Source organism: Camelus dromedarius, chromosome 29, assembly GCF_036321535.1.
Source record: "Camelus dromedarius isolate mCamDro1 chromosome 29, mCamDro1.pat, whole genome shotgun sequence".
Lineage (NCBI taxonomy): Eukaryota > Metazoa > Chordata > Mammalia > Artiodactyla > Camelidae > Camelus > Camelus dromedarius.
In genome coordinates this window covers 4,138,207-4,163,499 of record NC_087464.1, presented here as the reverse complement: position 1 = coordinate 4,163,499, position 25,293 = coordinate 4,138,207, and the positions used below count along the sequence as shown (strand labels likewise).

At 46.8% G+C, this 25,293-nt stretch overlaps 1 pseudogene; it reads left to right on the top strand.

Moving 5' to 3' along the window:
• Window positions 1-19,680: 19,680 nt before the first annotated feature.
• LOC105093483 (phosphatidylinositol-glycan biosynthesis class F protein-like) lies at window positions 19,681-20,344 on the top strand (annotated as a pseudogene).
• The last annotated feature ends 4,949 nt before the right edge of the window (window positions 20,345-25,293 follow it).

The window sequence follows — 25,293 nt, the reverse complement described above, 5'->3', positions numbered from 1 at the left end:
CGGGCACGTCATACACGTGGAGGGATGCACTTCAAAGATGAGGAAAGGCAGGGCAGGGTTTGGGGGCTGGTGTGGGGTCTGCAGACTCCTTGGCTCTTCCCGGGGTCCCCTCCAACCCCCTCCCTTCTTCCATCTTTCTCCCTCCTGCCTCTGCGGGAGGACTTTTGGCAAGACTCACTCCTCCCAAGGTAGGCACCACCCTGGATCTGCTGTCTGGGCCAAGGCCGAGAGTGCCTGACATTTTATGTGTATTGGGGGCCTTGGAACCGTAATTAGCCTAATAAGAAGCCTGATGCACACACGTCTGTGCTTGGGCTCTGCTCTGCTGGCTACCCGGTAATTTGCCAGATCCCCCGGATAAGGCCTTTGCCTGGACAGGTCCCCACCACGAAGCACGCTGTGCTCGGGAGGGGCCGTACAGGTGCTGTTTTCCATGCTTCTCCGCCCCGCAGACCCTGGGAGCCCAGCCCTCCAAGACACGGCCGCCTCCCTGAGCAAACTAGCGTTGGGGGCAGATCTGTTTGGGGACAGAAAGACCAAATGTGGGCTGGGCTGACATGTTACACGGGGAGGGGGAGAAGCTCCCGAAGTGAAACCAGCTGCCCCCTGTGTGTGTGGAGGTCAGAGGCAGGATGGACAGCAGGGACACCAGGCAGAAGCTGCCCACATCCCTGAGGCTCGTCCCCTGGCCCCTTCCAGCCACTTTTGCGCTGGGGCCTCAGTAGCCCAGGGCCCCCAGCCCTGAGGGGTCGAAAGTCTTGAATCAGGACGAGTGGATGGAAGGGCCCCTGCAGCCAGGCCTGGGAAGCCCAGAGCCAGCCCAGATGCCTACAAAATGCTCACTCACTCAGACTTCTTTGATCCGCCCCACTGGGTGGGGCTGCGTCCCCAGTGAGGTTTTCCCTGCAGACCGTGCTGGGGGAGGCTCAGCCCCACCCTGGCCTGAGCATCCTGTATGTCCCTGGCAGAGTCCACACTCCCTGTCTCTGCCTTCCTGGATGGGTGAGGAGGTCAGTGCCTGGCGGAGAGGTGGAGCAAAGACCACTCAGCCATGCCTACCCAGTCCTCCTCTGAGGCGGCCAGGCTCCCTCTGGAAACAGACCGGGCCCTTGAGCCAGCTGCTCCTGAGGAGATGGGCCTGGGAGGAAGACTCACCTGGCTGGGTATATGCATCCCTGAATTTTCTGGAGCCAAACCACAAGAGAATCTGGCCCATGCAGGTTGTAGGCTAACCCCCTGGGAGTCCTGGACACCCACTGCTCTAGGTCCAGGCCCAGACCTACTCCCTTTATTCCCAGATGCGGTCCAAAGTGCTGAAAACTGCACTCACCGCCATCCATGGACTGGGTGCAGGACATGGGTGAGCTCTGAGTCACAGCTGGCTCACTTTGGGTGGGTATGCTTTGGTGGGGGGTGGGGCTCGCTACATGGCCGAGGGGCACCAGCCACTGTCAGGCAGGGCCCTGTGGCCCAGGAGCTCTTGGTACTTTGGGCCTCAGGCTTGTCCTGTCCCATGCACATCCTGCCCCGCCTGCCTGGCAGAAAGGAGCGCAGAGCCTGGCTCTGTGCCCTGTGTCTCAGAACCTCATCCTCTCTCCAAGGCCCCTTTCCTGGATGACCTTCACAGCTTCATTCATTCCACTGGGCTGCCCGTGGAGAGGGTGACTCAGACCCCCAAGCTTCCATCAGTGTGGCCTGGGCCCACAGAGGCCGCTGCAAGTGGTTCTCAATAGCACAGCCCTCCACTCTCCCACCGTCCTCACCCTCCCCTTCCTCTGCCCAGCATCCCTCAGTGGGAAAGGGGCATTCTCACATTTCTTCTCTCCCAGGAATCACTGGAGCGAGGGCAGTGGACCAGAAGCCCAAGCCTGCCTTCACTTTCGCGCTTGTGTGTTAATGGGAGGGAGGGGCAATAAACACCTAAGCACACATGTAGGGAGGACGTGATGGCGATGAATGGAAACCAATAACAAACGGAAGGTGCTCTGCGGCTGTAAATGGGTTGATCAGGAAGGCCTGTTTAAAAAAAATTTTGTTGGTGGGAAGGTAATCAGGTTTATCTACTTATTTTGGTGGAGGTACTGGGGATTGAACCTAGGACCCCATGCATGCTAAGTGCACACTGTACCACTGAGCTATACCCTCCCCCCAGGATGTGGGTTTTTACTGGATCACAGACAGAAGGGAAGGGAGCACAGCACAACCAATAAAAGAAGAACACAGCCATTGAGGATAGGCTATAAACTGGCTAGAACCAAGCAGGCCCAAGATGGTGGAAGATTCACCTTCCAGTAGACCTTGAGCCTCATTACGCCCTCATTTCAATACAATTAGCCTTGCAGATTAGAAGTACCCATCCTGCACCAACACCATGACACTTCCGATCCAGACTAAATAATGATGAAAATCCCTTCTCCCCTCGGGAAGGTGGAGCTGGGATGGAAATCAGGAAATACGACCCCAAACCCCTCCGTCCCCAGTGAATATTCCACCCATTCATTTTTATGCTCTGTAACCAGCTTGTCCAAGAAACTCAGAGCAGTTGCTTACCTGAGCCTGGCTGCTCTCCCCTTGAGAGTGTCCCATTCCTTAATAAATCCTCACTTTACTTTCCTGACCTCTGTTTCTTGTCTCGGAATTCTTTCTGCAAAGAGATAAGAACTTCCTCTCTGGTAACATCTTTGCTGTGTGCAGAATGGAGGGGATGTCGGGGGAGCAGGGGGAAAGGCAGGAGGTGGGTCCTGGAGAGGGGCGGAGGTGTCCTGGAGCAGGGTGTGTGGTGCGTGCTTTGTGTGTGTATGTGTGTGTATGTGTGTGCAGGTGCGCAAGCGTGTGACAGTGGTCAGGTGCTGACCATGCTGCGAAGTGACCAACTGCTGGGTTTGGTGGATGTGGCCAACGGGAGGAAGAGGGAAGATGCATTGGCTTCGAGATTTGGAGCTGAGCACCTGACAACATGGAGTTGCCATCATCTTACTGATGACTCCAGGTGACCTGAGGGAGGTGCTGCAGTAAGTCCAGAGCCAGACTTTGGAAGATGAAGAAGGGGAGGATGTAGCTCAGTGGTAGAGCATGTGCCTAGCATGCACAAGGTCCTGGGTTCAATCCCCAGTACCCCCATTCAAAAATAAATAAATGAATAAATCTAATTACCTCCTCCTTCCAGAAATAAACAAAACAAAAGGAAGATGAAGAGAAAATAATAAATACGCCTAATTACCTCCCCCCACACATAAAAAAGAAAACAAAAGGAAGCTGAAGAGACATGCCTTTTAGACTGCAGATAGGAAGAGTTAGTTCAGAGGCAGCCTCTCCCTGGGGAGCAGGACCAGCGTTGACTGGGTGCCACCCAGGCGTGCCTGGGCCAGGCCCTTCCCCAGGGAAATTTGATCCTCCTTATACCCCATAAGGGAAAGGCTCCATGCTCTAGGCTGAGAGCCTGTGTCCTCCCTAAATTCATAGGTTGAAATCCTAACCCTCAATATGAAGGTATTAAGATGTGGGGCCTTTGAGAGGTGAGGAAGTCATGAGGGTGGAGCCCTCATGAATGGGATTAGTGCCCCTTCCACCAGGGAAGACACCTGTCTGTGAACCAGAAAGACGGCTTCCATCAGACACTGACTCTGCCAGTGTCTTGATCTTGGACTTCCATTCTCCAGAACTGGGAGAAATCAATGTTTATGTCACCCTAGGTATAATGTGGTGTTGTACAACACCACGTGCATACTGGGTATCCTGGGGTCTTCCATTATAGCAGCTTGAACAGGTTGAGACACTGACATTATTGTGCCCATTTTACAAATGAGGAAACTGAGGCTTGGAGGTGGAGGACTTGCCCATGGCCCCAGCACTTGAGAGCAATGCATGGACCTGAACTCAGCCGTCTGGCTCCCAGATCTCTAATCTCCCTCTGGCTGCTTAGCCAGCTCTGCTCCCTGAACCCAGAGGGCCCTGTGCCTGAGACCACTGCCTCCAGGTGCTAGGCTAGAGGTGGGGTGAGCCCAGTTTTTCCTAAGGTCTGGGTAGCAGCATGTTCTGCTGTCAGTGAAGACCTTTTGAAAAAATGAAAATGGATGAGCTCTGAGTTGAGAGTGGCTTCCCTGAGTCTGATGTGAGAGCCACGAGAGGGGACAAGTAGGGGACAGGACACTGGACACTGCTGTCCTCTTGCAGGCATTCAGTCCATAAACAAGGAGCTCCTCTGAACTGGGCAAACTGTTCAGAACAGAGTGTGTATTGGTCAGGAAATGATAGGGCATAGTAACAAACAACACCCAAATCTCAGTGGTTGAAAATAAAAGGCTTGTTTTTACTCCCGCCTTGTGTCCAGTGTGACCAATGGAGATGGCATTTCTACCCGTACTTTCAGAAGAGGGGACAGAGAGTTGAGACAAGCAATTAAACATGGTGACACATCATTTCTCAGGTTGATTGCTCAAAGCTAGTCACATGGCCACATGTGATTCCCAGGGGGGGCAGGAGATGTGATGTTTCTGTAAGAGAAAGGGTGCTGTACAAAACTGAATTACTGCCGTTAATGTCATCTAATTTAAAGTTACATTTTAAAAAGACTAAACACATAAAAATATCATCAGCCTCATAGCATTTCATTTAAAGGTTAGGTCAGGTGATATCTCAAAATCCCCATCATGAAAGTAGATAACTGTTACATATAAAAAATCAGTGTAATGTAACAAAAGTTCCAGAAAAGCAAGCATAAAAGATAAGATTTGTAAGATAAATTAAAGTAGGTCTATTTGGCTATATCATTCTAAGTTGTTGAAGACAGTATGATCTAGATTAAGAAGTGAGTCTGGGGGGAAAGAGGGTGGGAAGGGATAAATTGGGAGTTGGAGATTTGCAAATATTACCTAGTTTATAAAATGGATAAAAAACAAGTTTCCTCTGTGTAGCACAGGGAGCTATATTCAATATCTTGCAGTAACCTACAATGAAAAAGAATATGAAAAGGAATATATGTATGTATATGTAGGACTGAAACATAATGCTATACATCAGAAATGGACACATTGTAAACTGACTAGACTTCAATAAAAAAATAATGAGTCTGAACCTAATTAGCATATCATAATTCTTTTGAGAATATTTATTCTGATACCTAGGCAAAACTTTCTGGAATTCTTGTTTAATTGGTCTAGGATATGAACTAAGGCTCAGTACTTTTGAAAACTTCCCCAAAATGATTCTAATTGGACACTCCCAACACTCCATTGTTTCTAGCTTGATTTCTAAAATAACATTTTGAATTCTAACTTTCCAAAACTTTCTTCTCTCTCTGTATTGTGAGATACAATTGCATGTGTTATTATTTTCTTTCACATGTTCTAAAAGTGTATTTCCTTTGTTTTCGCTCATGACGAAGCACTACGGCAAGTGAAAAAAAATTGAATCATCTGTTTTTGAAATGAAAGATGACTTCCCTTGAATTGTGAGATTTGGGTAGTCTCAATTTTTCTAAACTACTTAAAGAAAACTAGGTTATTTTTATTCAAAATATTTCTATTGAATATTTGGTGGGATGTTTTATATATATGTCTTTGGGTAGTCAGACTAAACAGTATTGAAATAATCTTTGGTTTTTGTGTTGTTTAATGTCATTTTATTTATTTTTTTAAAGCGAAGTATAGTCACTTTACAATATTGTGTTATTTCCTGGTGTACAGCAAAGTGATTCAGTTATACATGTATATATTCCTTTTTGTATTCTTTTCCACTATGATTTATTACAAGATATTGAATGCAGTTCCTTGTGCTCTACAGGAAGACCTTGTTGTTTATCTGGTTTATATATAGTACTTTGTACCTGCTAATCCCGAACTCCTGATCTATCCTCCCCTACCCCTTTCCCCTTTGGTAACCATAAATAATTTTATTACAATTCAGTACTTGGCTATCATAGCATGAACTATTGGTTTGACTATTTTCATTAAATTCGTGAGCTAGCAGTGGGTTGGTTCAGATGAAAGATATAGAAAATAGACAAATGTTTGGCCATAAACATTTGGTAATATCTTGGTAATAAAAGAAGAAAAACAAAAAACAAAACAAAACAAAACAAAACAAAACAAAAGAAAGGGCGCTGTTTGTGTCACTGCCAATGCTGGTGATGGGTCATCCCCAAACGTAATAGTCTGGACCATTTGTTGTGCTCCTGGATGTTACCAGTCAGGATGTGGGAAAGAAGTCAGCACGGAGGGCTAGGGTCTGCTTGCAGAGTCAGGGGCCTCTGTGGGGGGACTCCAAGGCTGAGGGGACCTTGGGCTTGGGGCTGGAGTCATCTGAAGAGGCCCTGCCTCACATGCATTTCAGACGGTTGTGAGGAGCCTCCATGTGGCCTTGGTGCAGCTTGGGCTCCCTCACCGCCTGGGGCTGCCTTTTAAAGGGGATTTTCCTGAGAGAGCCAGACAGAGACCATCTCATCTTTGGCGAACTGGAATCAAGAAGTCAAACACCATCACTTACCCTGGAGTGGTACCCAGCTGGGATTCAGGAGCAGGTAACACAGCCTCACTTCTTTGCAGGAGGCTGCTCTGTAGGAGGTCTGCTGACTTTAGAAAGTGCAGTCTGCCCCATAGGAGGGATGAGGGACAGGAGAGCAGCACTAACATCTGCTATAGCGGGAATGACACAGTGCATCCAAGATGCAGCCTCAGACCACTCTTCACAGGCAGTGTCCTCGAGGCACCCCACTCCTGGGTGTATATCCAGAGGGAACTCTAATTTGAAAAGATACATGCACCCCAGTATTCATAGCAGCACTATTTACAATAGCCAAGACATGGAAACAACCTAAATGTCCGACAGATGACTAGATAAAGAAGTTGTGGTATATTTATACAATGGAGTATTACTCAGCCATAAAAAAGAACGGAATAATGCTATTTACAGCAACATGGATGGACCTAGAGATCATCATACTAAGTGAAGTAAGTCAGACTGAGAAAGGCAAATATCATATGATCTCACTTATATGTGGAATATAAGATATGATACAAATGACTTATTTTCAAAAGAGAGTCACAGACATAGAAAATAAACTTACGGTTATGCCTTGGGGAATGGGGGTGAGAGATAAATTGGGAGTTCAGGATTTGCAGATACTAACTATTATATATAAAATAGGTAAACAAAGTCCTACTTGTATAGCACAGGGAACTATATTCAATATCTTCTAATAACCATTATAATCAATGAAAAAGAATCTGAAAAAGAATATATATATGTATAACTGAATCACTATGTTATATCAGAAACTAACACAACATTGTAAATCAACTATACTTTAAAAAATAAATTAAAAAAATTAAAGGGATGTCTTGTAATGAAATTAAAAAAATTAAAGGGATGTCTTGTAATGAGCTATAATGGAAAAGAATCTGAAAAAAAAATGTATATATACACATGCCTGAAAACGCTTTGCTGTACACCTGAAACTAATGTAGTGAATCAACTACACTTTAATAAAAAATAAGAATTATAAAAAAAAAATTAGAGGGATGGAGGGAGGAAATCAGTGCCTTGGGACACCTCACTTGCCATGGAGGTGAGGCTGGGCCCAGACTTTGGACCCAGGTGCCCCAGGTTGCCCCAGGCAACAGAGGCCATGGAGAGGTGGTTCTAGTCAGGGGAGCAGAGGAGGCTGAGCCCAGAGTCCGGTCTGGAGCAGGACCCGGCGCCCACTGTTCCCTGACAGTGAGCACACTTTCCCGACTACCCACGTGGATGGCCGGGAGCCCAGGGCGGAGCTTGGGAAGGCAGGCACAGAGCTCTCCCGTGGGTCACCAGACATGGCTTCCCAAGCTGGTCAGTCTGAAATTCTCTGTGTGGGGCAGGCCTCCCTTGGGAGGTGGACGCTGATATGGCTTAGCTAACAGCAGTGCCTGGGGCCTTATCCAAACGTGGGAGACAAAAATTTAGGAAACTACCCTGGAAAATGTTTCCACTGGGGGGGTCGGGCGAGCATCCTTGTGAATTGTCCCTTCTTGCCAGGGGCATTGCAAGCCCAGCTTGGTCCAGCAGACCCTGAGGGGAAGGGAGGAAGGCGCCCCCCCACCATCACAACATCTAGGGACAGATAAGTCCCTGATTTTTTTCCTCTTCCACCCAGAAGCACTCGGGGGAAGAGCTTTCCCTCTGGGCTGGGTGATGCCGGGTGATGTATTCAAAACCAAGGCTACAATGCAACTGGGTGTCTGGCAAGTATAGGGACATTAACTCTGGCCCCAGAATTCCCATCTCCAGACAGAGAAACTGTTGCACAGACAGACCTTGAAGGCCCAGAAGGAATGCCTGAGTGCATCCCCACGGCTGCAACAGAGTAACAGACTGGGTGGCTCATGAACAACAGAAACATTTCTCATCTGGAGGCTGGAAGTCTGAGCTCAGAGTGTCAGTGGGGTTGGGTGAGAGCCCTCTCCTGGGTGGCGGACTTCTGCTTGTGTCCTCACCAGGCAGAAGGGAGTCTCAGGAGCTCTGGGTCTATTAGAATCTCTCATTCATGTCGACTGAAATAAAATGCACAGCCTAAAAGTTGAGACTTCTGTTTTATTTGTTGGACCTTCTGATGACTTGAGCTCAGGACACAGCATCTCAGATCACTCTAAGAGGCTGTTTCAAAGTGGCAAGTTAGAAGCCAGGATATATGAGTTTTCACAACAAAAAACAAGTAGTCGGAACATCAAAAAATTATTGTTAATTAAAGAAAACCAGACATCTCAAGTTATGGAATTTAGCACTTTTCTATATGGGAAGGTGCAAAGGTCTGGGGTCATTGAAATCATTCCTTTGAGATGCACCTAGCTATCAAGGGCCAGTGTCCTGCTCTTCTCCATCCTGAGTTCCCTCAGGGGGCACCACTGAGGGTGGCAGCAGAGGCTGGGCTGCCTGCTTGCCTGCATCTTGAGTTCCCTCCGCTCACTGATGGGGGTGGCTGTAGTGGCTGATGACTTGATGGCCACAGCATCCTTTGTTTACTGACATGGCTCGCAATATTTTTCATTCACATTAATAATCTCTAATCCCATTTACGAGAGCTCCACCTTCATGACCTAAGCACCCACGAACACACCATCACATTGGGTATACAGATTCCAACATATGAATTTGGGGAGGATACAATATTCAGAGAACAGCAAAGGAGGTGAGGAGTGACCAGGCCATCTGAGTCATGGACAGTCGGCTGGCTCTCTTCCTGAGGGCCCAGGACTTGCAGCCCACTGGGGAGACTAAGATCATGGTGGGGATGTGGCACCTGCCTGGGCTCCCTAAGCAGGCTCCACCATCTCTCCTCCTTCCTTAATGATGAAACACTCGGTCTTGAGCATGGCACATGGCTCTCTGGACTGATTCTAGCCAATAGGATATGAGTGGCAGCACATGAGCAACTTCCATCCCAGGAAGTAGTTTTAAAAGGAGTGGGCAAGCTCTTCCTCCCTCTTTCTCCTTCTGCTGGCTGGAATGTGGACATGATGGCTGGAGCTGGAGCAGCCATCTTGGACCATGAGGTAATCTCTGGAAGGGAAGCCACACACAGCTGAACCTGGGAGAGGTGGAGCCTGAGCCTCAACATGCTGCAGCCTCCCCGGCAGACCTTCCTACCTCCCCCATGGAGTAACTGCCATCTTGCTGAAGTCACTGTTGTTTTAGGGTATCTTTCACCCACACCCAAAGACAATCCTAACCGCTACACCACTCTCAGAGCGTTGAGAATCAATTATGTTTTTTTTTTTTTTTGTGGTGGTTGTTGTTTTTATTTTTTAATGCAGGTACTAGGGATTGAACCCAGGACCTTGTGATGCTAAGCATGCACCCTACCAGTGCTATTACCTACCCCCTCCACTCCCAACAAGAGTCAATTATGTTTCTGATGCAAAAAATTAGCCAATGGTTATGAGTGATTTCACTGTGCTGGAGCATCATAGCTAAGCTCAGGAGGTTTACTGTGGAATAACCCTGGCTTTGTCAGGGATGAGGCCTCCCACACATGGCCTTGTTACTAACTATGGTGACAATGGCATATGTTTGGGAGTTATGGCCATACAAGAGAAGTGAGCCAGCTCAGGTGTCCAGGGGCAGACTGGGCATCCTTTTATATTCCTCCCCTCTCCAAACCCCTGGCAATGGCAACACAGCACAACCCAAAGTGGACCCAAGAAGAGGGTGGGGGTGTAGGCGAGTGTCAGTGGACTCTTGACTTGGATGTACTTCCAGAAAATAAAAAAACAGGCATGATCGTATTGATTTATAAACCAAGGTAGAAGAGCCTGCAGCCCAGTGTGTGTGTAGGAGGCAGTGTGGGTAGAGGTGTTGGCCTCCCCAGGTCCTGGAAAGGCTGCAAGCTCAGAGTCTGCAGTCTAAGGACAGGGTCAGCCAGGGGCTTGGCTGGGGGAGGAGGAGGGAGGGGAGCGTCAATGGAGAGACTGTTCACAAACACAGCGGGGTGAGCACTCTGTTTGCCTCTAATCCAGGATCCACCTTAAGGCTGGCAGTGCTGTGTTTGCACTTGGAAGTGACCATGGGAGAAGGCTCAGTACCCACCCTCGTTAGTTTGGGTCTTTGTGGGATGAGGAGGTCCAGTTCCCTCCACTGAAGGCCGCTGATTACGATGAGTCACCCTATGGACAGAACTGGAACCAGACTTCCCCAGAAGGGATGAGGCCAGCTGAGGAAACAGCCCTAGACCACAGAGGGAAGCCTTGCCCACTGCCCATAAGCCTCAGTCCCATCTCTCATCTGTACATGCAAACAGGCAGCCAAGGAAAACAGTCCTGGCAAGACAAGGACCCAGTTGTCCTAGGAAGAGAGAGATAATAAAAGCAATGAATGAAATTTAAAAATCTTATTAACATTCCAGAGATGTTAATTGCATTCACAAAACAAGAACAGGAAGCTAGAGAAAGGGAAAGTCAGGGAACAAGGAAAACTTCAGGGAGATTAAAAATATGATAGTCAAAAAACACAAAAAATCAGGAGACGACTTGGAAACTAGGGTCCAAGAAACTTCCCAGACTAGGTCAAAAAGACAGAAAGATGACAAACATGAGAGAAAGTTAAGAGTTGTGTGGCATCAGTCCAGGGTGTCCAAAATGTCTGACAGGAGTTCAGAAACTAACAAGATTCTGCTTAAGCCGTGTTTAGAGGAACGTGTATAGCTTTAATGCTTATTTTAAGAAAGAAGAAAGACCTCAAAATCAACAATATAACCTTTCACCTAAAAACACAGAAAAAAAGAAGAGCAAAACAGACCTAAAGCAGGCAGAAGGAAGAAAATAATAAAGATCAGAACAGAAATTAGTGAAGCAGAGAATGTAAAAGCAATAGAGGAATTCAGTGAAACCAAAAGCTGGTTCTTTCAGAAGCTCAACAGAGTTGACAAACCATTAGCTGGATGGACTAAGAGAAAAAAAAACTCAAATGATAGAATTAGAAATGAAAGAGGGGACATTCCTACTGACTTTACGGAAATGAAAAGGATTATAAAGGAATACGATGGACAGTTGTATGTCAACAAATTAGATAATGGAGGTGAAATTGACAAATTCCTAGAAAGACACCAATGACCAAAACTGACTCAAGGAGGCATAGATCATCTGAATAGACCTATAACAAACAAAGAGATTAAATTAGTGGTTTAAAAAAAAAAAAAAAAAAAAAAAAACTACCTACAAAGAAAAACCTAGGCCCAGATCGCTTCAGCATTGAATTTTACTGTCGCAGACTGTTCAGGTTACTGTGACAAAACACTGAGACTGGGTGGCTTGTATACAAAGGAATTTGTTGATCACAGCTCAGGGCTGGAAGTCTGAGATGAGGGTGGCAGCATGGTAGGGTGAGGGCCCTCTTCCAGGTTGCAGACTACCATTGTGTATTCACATGGTGGAGGGGGCAGGGAGCTCTGGCAGATTCTTGAATAAGGCATCCTGTTTCTTAGGGCTCCATTTTCATGACCTACGCACCTCCCAAAGTCCCCATTTTCTAACATCATCATGTTGGGAGTAAGGATTCCAACATGTGAATTTGGGGGGCACACATTCAGACCAGGGCACCTTCCAAATATTTAAAGGAAAATTTATACTAATTCTTCACAAACTTTAAAAAATAGAAGAGGCAGGAACACTTTTCCAACATGAGTTCAGTATCCTTGTACCAAAACCAAACAAGACATCACAAGAAAAGAAAGTGACAGACTAATACCTTTTATGAATACAGATGCAAAAATCCTCAAGAAGAGCAAAGCAAATCCAGCCACAAATAAAAATAATTATATATCATGACCAAGAGAGATTACCCAGAGATGCAAGGTTAACATCTGAAAATTAATATAATACAAGTCAGTTGAATAAAAAACAAAGATTACATGAACATTTCAAAAATCATTTGCCAAAATCCAAAACCCCTTCATGATAAAAATACTCACAAATGAGGAACAGAAGAGAACTTCCTCCACTTGGTAAAGGCATCTATGAAACACCACAGCTAGCATCACACTTAACAGGGAAAGACTGGGCGCTTCCCCCTAAGATCAGGAACGTGACAAGGACAGTTACTTTGGCCACACTTATTCAGTGTTATGCTGGAGACTCTAGCTAGGGAAACTAGGCAAGAAAAAGAAATAAAAGGCATCCAAATTGGAAAGGAAGAAGTTAAATGATCTCTGTTTGCAGATGACATGATCTTATATATAGAAAACCCTAAAGACACTACCAAAAAACAAACAAACAAACAAATGAAACAACAACAACCCTTTTAGAACTAATAAAATAAATGAATTCATCAAAGTGGCAGGATACAAAACCAACACACACAGATCATTCGCATTTCTATACACTAACAGTGAGAAATCTGAAAAGGAAATTAAGAAAATAATCCCATTTATGGTAGCATCAAAAATGATAAAAACTTAGGAATAAAGTTAACCAAGAAGATGAATGACTTGTGCACTGAAAACTATAAAACATTGCTGAAAGAAATTAAAGACAAATAAATGGAAAGACATCATATGTTCATGGATTAGAAGACTTCATATTGCTAAAATGTCCATGTTATCGACAGTAATCTACACATTCAAAGCAATCACTATCAAAAACTTAATGGTATTTTTTTTTTCAGAAATAGGAAAAAAAAAACAAAAACCATTCTTTAATTCATTTGGAAGCTCTGAAGGCCCTGAAGAGCCAAAAAACACTATTTAGGAAGAAAAGCAAAGCTGGAAACCTCCTGCATCCTGATCTCAAAATATATTACAAAGTCACAGTAATCAAAACAGCATGATACTGGCATACAGATAGACACAGACCAATGGAAAAGAATAGAGAGCCCAGAAATAAACTCTGAGGTATATGGTCAGGTGATCTTTGACAACAGTGCTAAAGTTACACAAAGGGGCAGGATGATCTCTTCAACAAATGAGGCTGGGAAAACTAGATAACCACATGCAGAGGAATGAAGCTGGACTTTTGCCTTACACGGTATACAAAAATTAACTCAGAAATTAACTCCAAATGGATTAAAGACCTAAACACAAGACCTAACATTATAAAACTACTATATGAAAACATAAGGGGAAAGCTTCATGACACTGGATTTGGCAATGATTTTTTAGACATGACATCAAAGGCAGAGAAAAGAAAAACTATTAGACACATGGGACTACATCAAAATTTTAAACTTTTGCATACCTAAAGAAACAATTAACAGAATGAAAAGGCAACCTATGTGGCAGGAGAGAATATTTGCAAGCCCCATATCTGATAAGGGATTAATATCCAAAATATATAAACAACTTCAGCAACTCAACAACAACAAAAAACAAATAACTTGATTAAAACTGGACAAAGGATTTGAATAGTCAGTGTAATAGGGAAGAACAAATCTGACTCCGTGTTGTATCATTTCTTTTACTTTAACCTTTGTATTATTCTATTGCTATTGCTACAAATCAATCATTAAAGAGATGTTGCCTATAAGCTTAAATTATACATAATAGCCCATCTCTGGGAGCACTGCCTCCCAGGTAATGAGTGTTAATCTAAAATACTTTTGTTTAGCTCACAGCCAACATTCTGACCAGACCCACCTGTGAATGATGGAAGGAAGAAATTAACACATTTCCTCCTGAGGCTGACCGGAACCAGGAAATATTTGACCTAACACTCCCTTTTTAGTATAAAAAAGCATAAATTCTAACTCAGGGAAGATCTTTCTTTGGGATGCTAGTCCACCACCTTTTCAGTCTGATGGCTGAGTAAGGTCATTATTCCTTGCCCAAACAATTTGCCCCTTGATTTACTGGCCTATTGTGTGGTGAGCAGTATGAGCTTGGAGTTGATAACAACAGTTCTCAAAGAAAATGTAGAAATGGCCAATAATTATAGGAAAAGATGCTCAACATAGCTAATTATCAGGGAAATGCAAATCAAAACCACAAAGAGATATCACCTCACACCTGTTAAGAGAGTCACTATCAAAAAACAAAACAAAACAAAACAAACACAAAATAGCAAGTGTCTGGTGAGGATGTGGCAAAATCAGACCTTCGTGCTCTGTTGATGGGAATGTAAGTTGGTGCAGCCTCTATGGAAAACAGTATTGCAGTTCCTCAAAGAATTAAAGATAGAATTACCAAAGGATCCAACAATCTCACTTCTGGATACACATCCCAAGGAATTGGAAATGGGATCTCAAAGAGATATTTGTGCATCTATGTTCATTGCAGCATTATTCACAATATCCAAGGGTTGGAAGCAACCTAAAAGTCTAGCGACAGATAAATGGATAAAGTAAATATGGTCTATACATACAATGGAATGTCACTAAGTCTTAAAAAATCGCAAATCCTGTCATATACTCCAACATGGATGAACCTTGGGGACATTGTGCTAAGTGAAATAAGCCAGCCACAGAAAGACAAACACTGTATCACTCGACTTACATAAGAGATCTAAAGTAGTCGAACTGTTATAAACAGAAGGTGGAATGCTGATTTCCAGGGTTAGTGGGAGGGAATGGGAGGAGCCGTATAGAATTGTAAGATGAAAAAGTCCTGGATATCTGCTGTACAATAATGTGGGCACAGTTAACCATACCATACTATACACTGAGAAATGTTTACAATAGTCAATTTTGTCACGTTTTTACCATAATAAAAAAAATACTCAAGTTCTTTGGGTATTTGTACAACATGCATAGGGAGGTAAGTATAAAAAATTTTTTTTGATGTTAAGAGACCTAAGCATTTAGAAAAATTAACCATGTTTTTTCACTGAAGTCTCAGTATCTTAAAAGTCAATTCTCCATAACTTGATCTTTAGATTTAATGTAACCTTAATCAAAATAGCAGCAGTTTTGGGGGGTTTTTCGGGTGGAACTTGAGAAACTGATTCTAAATTCATAGCCAAAATGTTCTTGAAGAAGTATTGGAAGAAAGTGAGACGTTATCAAACTTCCTAAAATAATACTGCCAATGTGTTACTGGCAAGACTGGCTCTGCAATTTGCAGGACCCGGTGCAAAGTGAAGATGCAAGGCTTCTTGTTCGAGAATTGGCAAGAGTGCCAAGACAGCAGTAGGAGAATATTAAATCAAGTGCAGGGCTCTTCTGAGCAAGGGCCCCTGTGCAGCTGCATTGGTAGCAAGCCCATCAATTTGGCCTGATTTTTGACTCAAAGGTATCAAATAAACTAGTGCATCAGAACAGGGAGCCCAAGCACGTAAGCTCATTTGATTCGTGACAAAAGGTGGCACAGCAGGAGCAGTAGGGAAAGGACAGTCTTTTCCGTAGATGGTGAGGAGAGAAATATCCAAGTGCAAAAAAGTTTAGACTGGGAAAGATTAAACAGTCCTTAAAAAAGGAAGGACATTCTGACATGTGCTATAACACGGATGAATCTGGAAGACAGTATGCTAAGTAAATAAGCCAGACACAGAAGGACAAATATAGTATAATTGCACTTACATGAGGTACCTAGACTCGTCAAATTCATAGAGACAGAATGGAGGATGGCTCCTACCAGGGGCTGGGAGGAGAGGGGGAGTGGGTAATTATTATTTTATGGGTACAAAGTTACAGTTTGGGAATATGAAAAATTCTGGAAATTAATGGTGCTGATGATTACAGAATAATGTGAACAAACTGAATGCCACTGAACTGTATGCTTAAAATGATTCATCTGGTAAATACTATGTTACATATATTTTAACAATGAAAAAAAAGATGTAAAGCAAAAAATATAGCTGTAGGAGAAAATATAGAAGAATAACTTCATGATCTTGACCTAGAGAAAGGACTCTGAAGCAAGATTCAAAAAGCACTAATGATAAAATGATCACTTTGATTCATTTGAATCAAGAAACTTTTCTTTATCAATGATACTCTTAATGGAAGGGAACAGTAAGTCACAAAGTGGAAGAAGATGTTTGCAACACTTGTAACTGGCAAGGGGCTTATATCCAGAATATATAAAGTACATCTAAAAATCAATGAAAAATATAGAACAGTGATTAAAATGGAAAAATGGGCAAAATGTTGAAACAGGTATTTCCAGAGAGAGGGTATCCAAATGGATGACATATGTATGTGTATATATATATATGCTTTAACCCTGCAAATTAAAATCACAACAAACTAGTGGCCTACATCACCAAGACTGACAACGCCAGGGGTTGGCACGTGTGTGAAGTCACAGGAACTCGTAACATCGCTGGTGCTGTAATCACCTTGGAGAAGGATGTGACTGTGTCCTCTAAAGCTGGAGATTTGCACACCCGTGAGCCTGCAATTCCTCTAGGAGCTACTTACCTACTAGTGTGAGTGTGTTTTGCAGCCAAATACCTATGCAGGTATATTCTTAGCAATATGTTGACCACAGCCTCTGCTATGGACCAAATGTTTGTGTCCCCCGAATTCGTATGTTGAAACTCAATCTTCAACATGATGGCATTTGGAGGTGGGGACTTTGGAGGCAATTAGGTCACGAGGTCATTAGGCGATTAGGTCATGAGAGTGGAGCCTTCATGTGGGATTAGTGACCTTACCTGAAGAGACACAAGAGAGCTTTCTCTCTGTCTCTCTTTCTCTCTCTTCTGTGTGAGGACACAGGGAAAGACATTTTGGACTTCCCACCTCCAGAACTGTGAGAAATAAGTGTTTGTTGTAGCCACCCAGTCTTTGTGTTTTTTGGTTTTTTTTTTTAAGTGCTCCAAAGACCTGGACTCCCTGATGGCTTTCAGGGAAGAGGTTTTATTTAATTGTATTAAATTTTTTTTTTTATTGATGTGTCATTGATTTACAACTTTAGTTTCAGGTGTACAGCTAAGTGATTCAGTTAGTTATACACATACATACATATGTATTTTCTTTTCAGATTCTTTTCCATGATAAGCTATTACAAGAAATTGGATACAGTTCCCTGTGCTCTGTATTAGGTCCTTGTTGTTTATCTATTTTATATACAGTGATGTGTGTCTGTTAATTCGCAACCCCTAATTTATCCCTCCCCGCCCTTTCCCCTTTGGTAAGTATAGTTTGTAACCATCAGTCTGTGGTATTTTTGTTACAGCAGTCTGAACCGACGAAGACGGTCCCCAGATGGAAACAGTGGAAATATTCATCCATAGTGTAATGGGCTGAAAAAAAATGTATATTCCTACAATGAATTCTGTACAGCTGGAACAGAAGGAACAATTCCCAGTACCGCCTCATCTGCCAAAAGCAAGCAAACAAACAAACAAAAAAACCCCAGTGGTTCCAGGAGTCCCAATGCATACAGCATGCATATAGTATGTACAGATGCATACAGCAGCAGGGTGAAATCTTTTTTTTTTCTTTCCAGACAGGTGATGTAGGATCCACTGATGGGGACTCTGGTGCTACTGCTTTTTTAAAAAATTTTTTAGCAGGGGGAGTAATTAAGTTTATTTATTTTAACAGAGGTTCTGGGGATTGAACTCAGGACCTCGTGCATGCGAAGCACACGCTCTACAACTGAACTATACCCTCCTCCCTAACATGGTGAGATCTTAGAAGCACATAATATGGAGAGAAAGAAGGTGGATCTAAAACTGCGTACACTGCTTGATTCCACTGATAAATGTTACACAGACATGCACATCTCACCCTCATCATTTAAGGATGCCGGCTTAGGAGGTAAACTAGAAAGCCACTTAAGGAGGGGCTTCCTGGGGATGCCAGAGGGCAGGAATCCAGGGAGGGGGCAGGGAGGGAGGAGGTGTAACTGGGATGCATCTGCCTGGTGACCACATAGGGGTTTGCTTTACAATAATCCGCTAAGTTGAACATTTCTATTTGAAACATTTTCCTGGATGTATGTTATATTCACCATAAAGAGGAAAAAGGGAGAGAAAGGAGGAGAGAGATTAGAGCAAGTAGGAAAAAAAACCCCTGTTTTGGAATGAGGCTGAGACAGGAAGGTTCCTGGAGGAGGATGTGGACTTGAGCTGTTTTTCCTGCTTCTTTTGTGTATTGAATGACCTCTTCCCCAGTCCGCCCCCTGTCATGGTCCTCATGCTCTTAGGAGGAGCTCGTGTGTAAGACAAGGACGCTCCTACCCTCCTGACAGCTGCTGCCCAGGCAGACATGGCCTCTGACCTATATGAGATGCTCTGTGCCGGCCAGCTGAGCAAGTTCTTTTTCCCCCAGCTTCTTCGTGCTCAAGGCCATTTGAACTGGATACCAGGCAGTGCGATTTGACCAAGCGGGCTGCACGATACGTTTATATTCTTAGAAATAGTCTTGAGCTTTTTTCCTGAGGTGCGAGGAAGTGACTTAAAAGTTGTTTGATCTTTCCTGGTTTCAATTTTCGGACTTGCTGGCTGAGTTTGGAGCTGTGCTGTCCAGGTGTAAGAGTCTGGTATAACCCTGGGCACTCTACCTGATACCCAGTGAATCTGAGGTTCCGATCTGGCCAGTGGAGCCCCACGTGGGCACTGGGCACAAGCCTATCTCCCCTTACATGCTCTTCACAGGGGTGTGTGAGTTCCCCAGGGAACCTTCTGCAGATCACCAGGGCTCTCTGTTGGCAGCGGTCTCCTTTTTGGTCTTCTGTCCTGAAAACTCTAGCTGCCTTTATCTCCCTGGATGTCCAGCTCCATCTCCTGAACTTGGGGGCTCTCTCCCTTCATCCAGGAATCCCTGTCTGCTCTGCAGTGAAGAGATCTCTCAGGCAGTGAGCGGGCCATCACAGGCCTCACCCCATCCATTTCCCGTCTCCCAGGGACCACCGTCCTTCCTTGCCTGATGTCCTGTTGTTCACCTAGCTTGTCTGATCACGTTGGCAGTTTTGGAGGGAGGGTAAATCTGGCCCCTGGGACTCCACCCTGGAAGAAGGAAGGAGGGGAGGCAGCTCGGGTGGGTTTAAAAGCAGGAGTAACAACAATGTGGTCCACTGATGGGAGCAATCTGGTAGAAGTGAAAGGTTGATGATTTGGAGGAAAGGAGAGAGAACCAGTGATGTCCTTGAGTAGATGGGGGAGAAGGTGGGGGATGGGTGCTGGGTGGGGGCACCAATGGAGGGTGGGCTGTACCTTGGGCAAGACAGGAGGGGCGCTCTGGGCACAGGGCAGGCAGACAGAGGTCTCAGAATTTCTTTCTGCTCTTAGGAGGAGCTCACGCCCTAGAAGATGAGCCTTCCGAGAGTGGGGAGCCATGAAAGATGCTGACTTCAAGAGACTACTGTGTGCCCATCTTTTACGCATATTTTCAATGATCCTTAGCATCGTCATTCCATCATTCCTCTTGGAGAACTTCGCAATATTGGAAACAGTCCAGTGCATAACATAGTCATGCACCTGTTCTGTTTTGGTAACTGCTGTCACCTTAGTATCACACTGAGTAGTGAAACCAACTGCATCTTCTCAAAGAAGTTCATTATCACAAGGTCACCAGCCTTTTGAAAAGCTGTATTGACTTTCTTACGTCTTGTTTCCCCTTTCCGGTAATTTTTGTTCTGTACAGAGCACCACTAATCGAGTTGGTGTTGGAAACGTTTTCCTTTGCATTTCGCTGGTCTACTTTTACTACTGTATCTTGTTCACGTTTGTGAGGACGAAACTTCAAAGCAGGGCTAAGAGTTTTCCGCAGAAATGGGGTCACATCCATTTGGGAGAAGAGTCTCTTGATCATTACGATTTCTAGTTTTGTAGGAACAAGGCTTGGAGACTTAAATTTTCCACTTGATTGGGGAAGGCCATGGCAGGAAGGACCCGTTTCCTGCATGCTTGGAGAGAACTTTGGCTACATTGCTGTCCTTGTCACTTCACCAATCTGGATATACTGGGACAGAAAGAACCCCACAGCCAAGAACAAGTAATTGGAGCCAAGGGAGAAGACAATTCTTTGTGCAGATTCCATAAAGACTGTGCAGAAATGTATATGCTCTAAGCCGGGCTGTCCCGCTGTTTTTTTATGGAGTTATACAGGATGTGATTGGAGCTTTTCAAATTCTAACCCCCCTGAGAGATTGTACCTTCTAGTTGAAATAAAGTATTTATAATAGAAAAAAACCAGGGGAGCCTGTGTGAAGTCCAGCGGTACAGAGGCTGAGAAGCCCCCGGACGGGAGGGCCAGGCGAGCCCCAGTACAGCTGCGCGTGCCCAGGCTGGGCGCCCAGATCCTGCACTTTTGATCACTAGGGAAACATGATGCCCTGAGTTCACCCTGCTGAGAGTCACCTTCATCATACATCTTTCAAAGGCACCCATTTCTCAAGCCTCAGTGCCAGTCCCTCCAAGGATAGCCTGGGTGGTCGGCTTAGGTCCTGGTACCCTCAGGCGCAGTCGCCTGGTTAGCCCCCGCCTCTGCGGATGAGTGTGCTTGGCTGAAGGTCAGGCGTGGAGATGACTATCTGGCCTAGGGGCTTGGACTCCAGAGCTTTCGAGGGCCCCGCGGAACGTCAACTCAGAGACACTCCCACAGGGGGCGCTCAGCCTGCAAGGTCTTCCTGAGCCCTTGATCTGAGCACAGCCCGACCCCTGCTTGGCTGGAGGATGGTCAATGCTGACCGATGTCTCCGGCCAGTGCAGTGGACGTTGGCCCCAGGCCCGTCCGAGGCAGCTAAGGCGCGGCCTCCCGAGCTGCTCTTGCCCCTCCCGCAGGGGGTGCTGTTTGCCACTCTCAGGCTCTCAGCTGCCTTCCACCACTCCGGGGCTCCAGGCCCTGGACAGCTAGGAGAGGCAGCCCCCCTGCTGCATGCAGAGAAGATTCTATGGGCAAGAAGGGAAAATGGAGGGAGGACTAGTAAGTCTTACTGCAGAGAGAGTACACCTCTAGGAGGATGAAAGGCCTGTTATCATCATGACCGCTGAAGCTGACGTGGATGGAGCCAAAGGTACCACGGGCCGGGCTCAGTGCCTTGGGGCTGTGATGTTGTGTCAGCAGACACCTTGATTATCTCCATTCTACAGGTAGGGAAGGATAAAGAGAGTTAATCCACTTGCTCACATAGCTGGATAGGCAGCTGCCGACCTGGTAAACCGCAGCATCCATCCCAGCAGGGGAGAGGCAGGGAAGGTGCACAGAAGAGGGGGCATGGCACCAGGCTCTGGGGAAGGGACGGGGATGTGGGCTCATGGTTGGAGGAGAGAGGAAGGGCAGAGAACAAGGAGCACAGACCAGTCAGGGTGCTGGCCACCCAAGGAGCCTGGATGTGGGGGCTGACCGGCTCCGAGCTGGGGCTGGCAGGTAAGCCCTTGCGGGTCGCAGGGGTGTGGAAGGGTTAGGGAGTGACACCTTCCATCAGGCTGGACCTGCCGGGGCCTGAAGCTGGTTAGGATGAGAAATCAAAAACAGGTTTGTTGGTGAGTCAGGAGCTGGAAACACATGGAGAAACAGGCTTCTTGGAGGTCTTCCCTCGGCCCTGCGCACCGGGCAGCCGCCCACGCCTGCCCGCCCTGGACCGCAGCGCCAGCCGTGAGGGCCAGCCCAGCGGCGTTTGCTCAGCTGCTGGGGGCCTTCCTGTGTGGGGTCCACCCTCGCTGCTGTGTCTAGACAGCAGGTACAAGGGCTGGCGGGGGTCGGGGAGGGGGCACTGGCAAGGCTACGTCTGAAACCTTGTTCCAAACCACAGCCAGGGCGGGCTTGTCGGAAAATATTCCTTTGCTTGAGACATCAACGCTCGGCCTCTTTGAATCACCCAGCCACTTCCTTCCTGTGTGTATCTTACGCACACCGAGGGACGGGGCGGGTTCAGTGTGTGGTGTTGTTGCTTGTTTTAAGTTTTTGTCTGTGTTTTGTTCCTTTGTGAGTTGTAGGCTGGGGGTGGGATTGGTTCTAAGGGGCCTTTGTCGCTGGAAAGGATGTCGGGGATGACTCGGGTTTCCTCTGCAAGTTAAAAACCTCTGGTTGTGAGAACAAGAAGGAAGAAGGGTCTCCTTAGGGCCTCGTGTAAGAACCTTCACATATGATACCGCGCTTAACCTCAAAACGGCCTCCAGACGCGGGTAAGACAGGTAAGGGCCGAGGAGGACCAGGGAAGCTGGGGTACACACTGAGCTCTTTTGGACTCTTCAAATCCAAGCTCTTTCCCGGACACCCGCAGCCCGTGTCAACACGCCCTCCTGTGCCTGTGGCAGGCCCGGGAACCCAGTCTCCGCCCCTTGACCTTCAGAGCCCGCCTAGAAACGTCTGTGGCCTGTTTCCTGAGAAGCCGAGGGACCTTTGGTTTGTTGTTTTTCTTTCTCTTTAGGTAAACAGAATAGAAGAGGGTTTCTCAAACTTCCTTGGCTGTGACTCACAGGAGATAAAACAGTTCACGAGACAACCCCACACACACGGGTGTACACATGTATACATGTTTGGATGTATAATGTATGTACATGTGTATACAAAACACATGCATTTGTCTGTAATGGATACAATTTTCATAAAAAATACACGTGCCGCACATTCACCCTACGTGTGATACATGCACACCTGCTGTACAGATGTAAGTACACGTACATATATGTATCTGTAACTGATACAATTTTTACAAAACAGCATCAACTCACCCTAAGTGTGATGCATTCGATGTGTGATCCACTCCATTTTCTGCTGATCACCTCCCACTGAGCTCTGTCTGCACCTTAGTGGGTCACAATCGATGCTTGGTAAGCACCAAAAAGGAAGGAGTTACGTTTGGGGGGCCCCCAGGGGCCCCCACAGTCCCGCCCTAAGGCCCGGGCACCTGTGCTCTGCGCAGTCAGGCGCATGCGCACTTTGCACCTGAGGGCAAGAAGGTCTGTCTCTGCCCACGTGAGCAGGCCTGGGAGAGCTTCCCCGGACTGGGGGTTTCCTAGGGGGGCCAAGTGTTTGTGTGGGGAGTCCAGGTAAGTCAAACTCGAGGCCATGTCTCCAAAGAAAGGTGGCCACATGGCCACATACAGCACTCCCCGCTCCTTGGAGCACGGCCCTGCTTCCTCTAAATGTGGGTGATGGTGATAGTACCCAAAGCACCACCAGCTCTGTTCACAGCTCCAAAGTGCGCATTGATCACGACACCTCATGTGGCAGGAGGTGCTCAGGGTGGAGGATGCTTTTGTCCTTCTCATTACCAGGTCTGGGCCTGGGTAGGGGTGCAGCCAGGTGGGAGGGGTTGAAGGTGGGCACAGGGTTGGTTCACCTAGATGCTCCCCCGCCTCCCCCGCAGGGGCTGTGGGACCAAGGGCCGGTGGCCCAGGTTTGCTGTGTGCTCCAGATGGCTGTGGGGCCCCTTTATCCGATGCCAGATAACAGTGTCACTAGTCTGGGAAGGTTCCAACGAAGCCCTTTCTGATGGGCACAGTCCTGCAGGGTTCTGCGGGCAGTGATGGAGCTAGCCGGAGTTCGGGCCCACCCACGTTGCGGGGACCACAGCTTCAAGCCTACTGCAGGCCGGCCTCCTGGGGGTTCTGCAATCTTGTAGGGGGGCCATGTGGGGGCCACAGTGTGCACTGCCCAGATGTGTGGGTCACCAGCCCTGGTTCCCAGCCACCCACGGTGCACTGGGTTCTCCCCTGGATTCTTAGATGGAGGGTGGGCAGGGGCGAGAGAGGGTAAGTATCACCTGGACGGTCCAGTCACTGGTCCGGGTGAGAGATATGCCCAGCAGTTTAATGCCCCTCAGGACTGCTGTGAGGCTTCACGCATGATCATTGCCCGGAAAGGTTGCTGGCATGGGAGAGGGTCTCGAAGTGCTGGTCAGAGGGAGGGTCCCCCGGGTGGGGGATGTGGGTGGGGCAGCCATCTCCCTTCACGTTGGGGTTTGCTCTGGGTACCCCTGCAGCCATCACCAGTTCCCCTTGTAAGGGGGCTGCTTCAGAGTCTGAGTACCTGTGGGGTGGGGGCAGGTGGCAGTGCAGCCCCAGACACAGGGCTGGCAGAAGGCAAGCTTGGGAACCTTTCCACTCAGCCCTGCTCCCTACTGCGCCCTCCTTCCACAACTGGTGCCAGGTTTAGCCAATAAAAATACAGAACGTCCAATTATATTTGAATTTCCAATAAAGTGAATACATCTTGAGTATCCGCATGTCCCAAATGTTGCATGAGTGCCCTGTATCTGGCAACTCCACCTCCTAGACCTTGGGCTCCATAATTGGGTCTTTGAACCTGAAGTTTGCAGGGCCTGGGGGCGGGGGCTGCAGGCAATCAGGATGGACCACCAGACGGCAGAGCCCTTGTGTAGCGAGCAGGTGCAGGGAGAGGAACGAGATTCTCTAGGCCCTGAACAGAGCCTGGAGACAGAAGCTATGTGCACCCCAAGCCCACAGGCCCTCACGTGGGTGGCTGTGATCTCCCGTGACCTTCTCGGAAACCCCCTCCACTCAAGCTCACTGGAAATGGTCTCTGCTCCCCAAGCCCTGTCCCTCACCAGCCCCTGACCTTGCAGTGGGGTATTGGTCACCAGATGTCTTTTTCTAGGGGAGCAGAGGGGCTCACTCAGCTGGCCCGTGTGCACCCTGTATCTGGGTTGCTAAGGCTCCCTAGCTGCCCTGGGGGCACCTCATTTTTGTCAGGTCCTGACCCTGGAACAGAAGAGAAACAGGAAGATGGGGCATGAGAGAGATGTCCCAGGGATAAACACGGCCCCAGTAGGGAGGCCTGGTCTTTCCTGTGCCCACACACAGGCCTTAGGGGAAAGGAAAGCTCTAGAATCCGAGCTTCAGCAGAAGGAGGGATCCTAGCAATACAGCCCAGCTGAGAAGAATTTGTGTTAGGGTTTGCAGGCAAAAGCCATTTAGTAACTGTATCACTCAGTCTCTTTTGTTTGTTTGTTTTTTGTTTTTTTAATTGAGAATTGCTTGA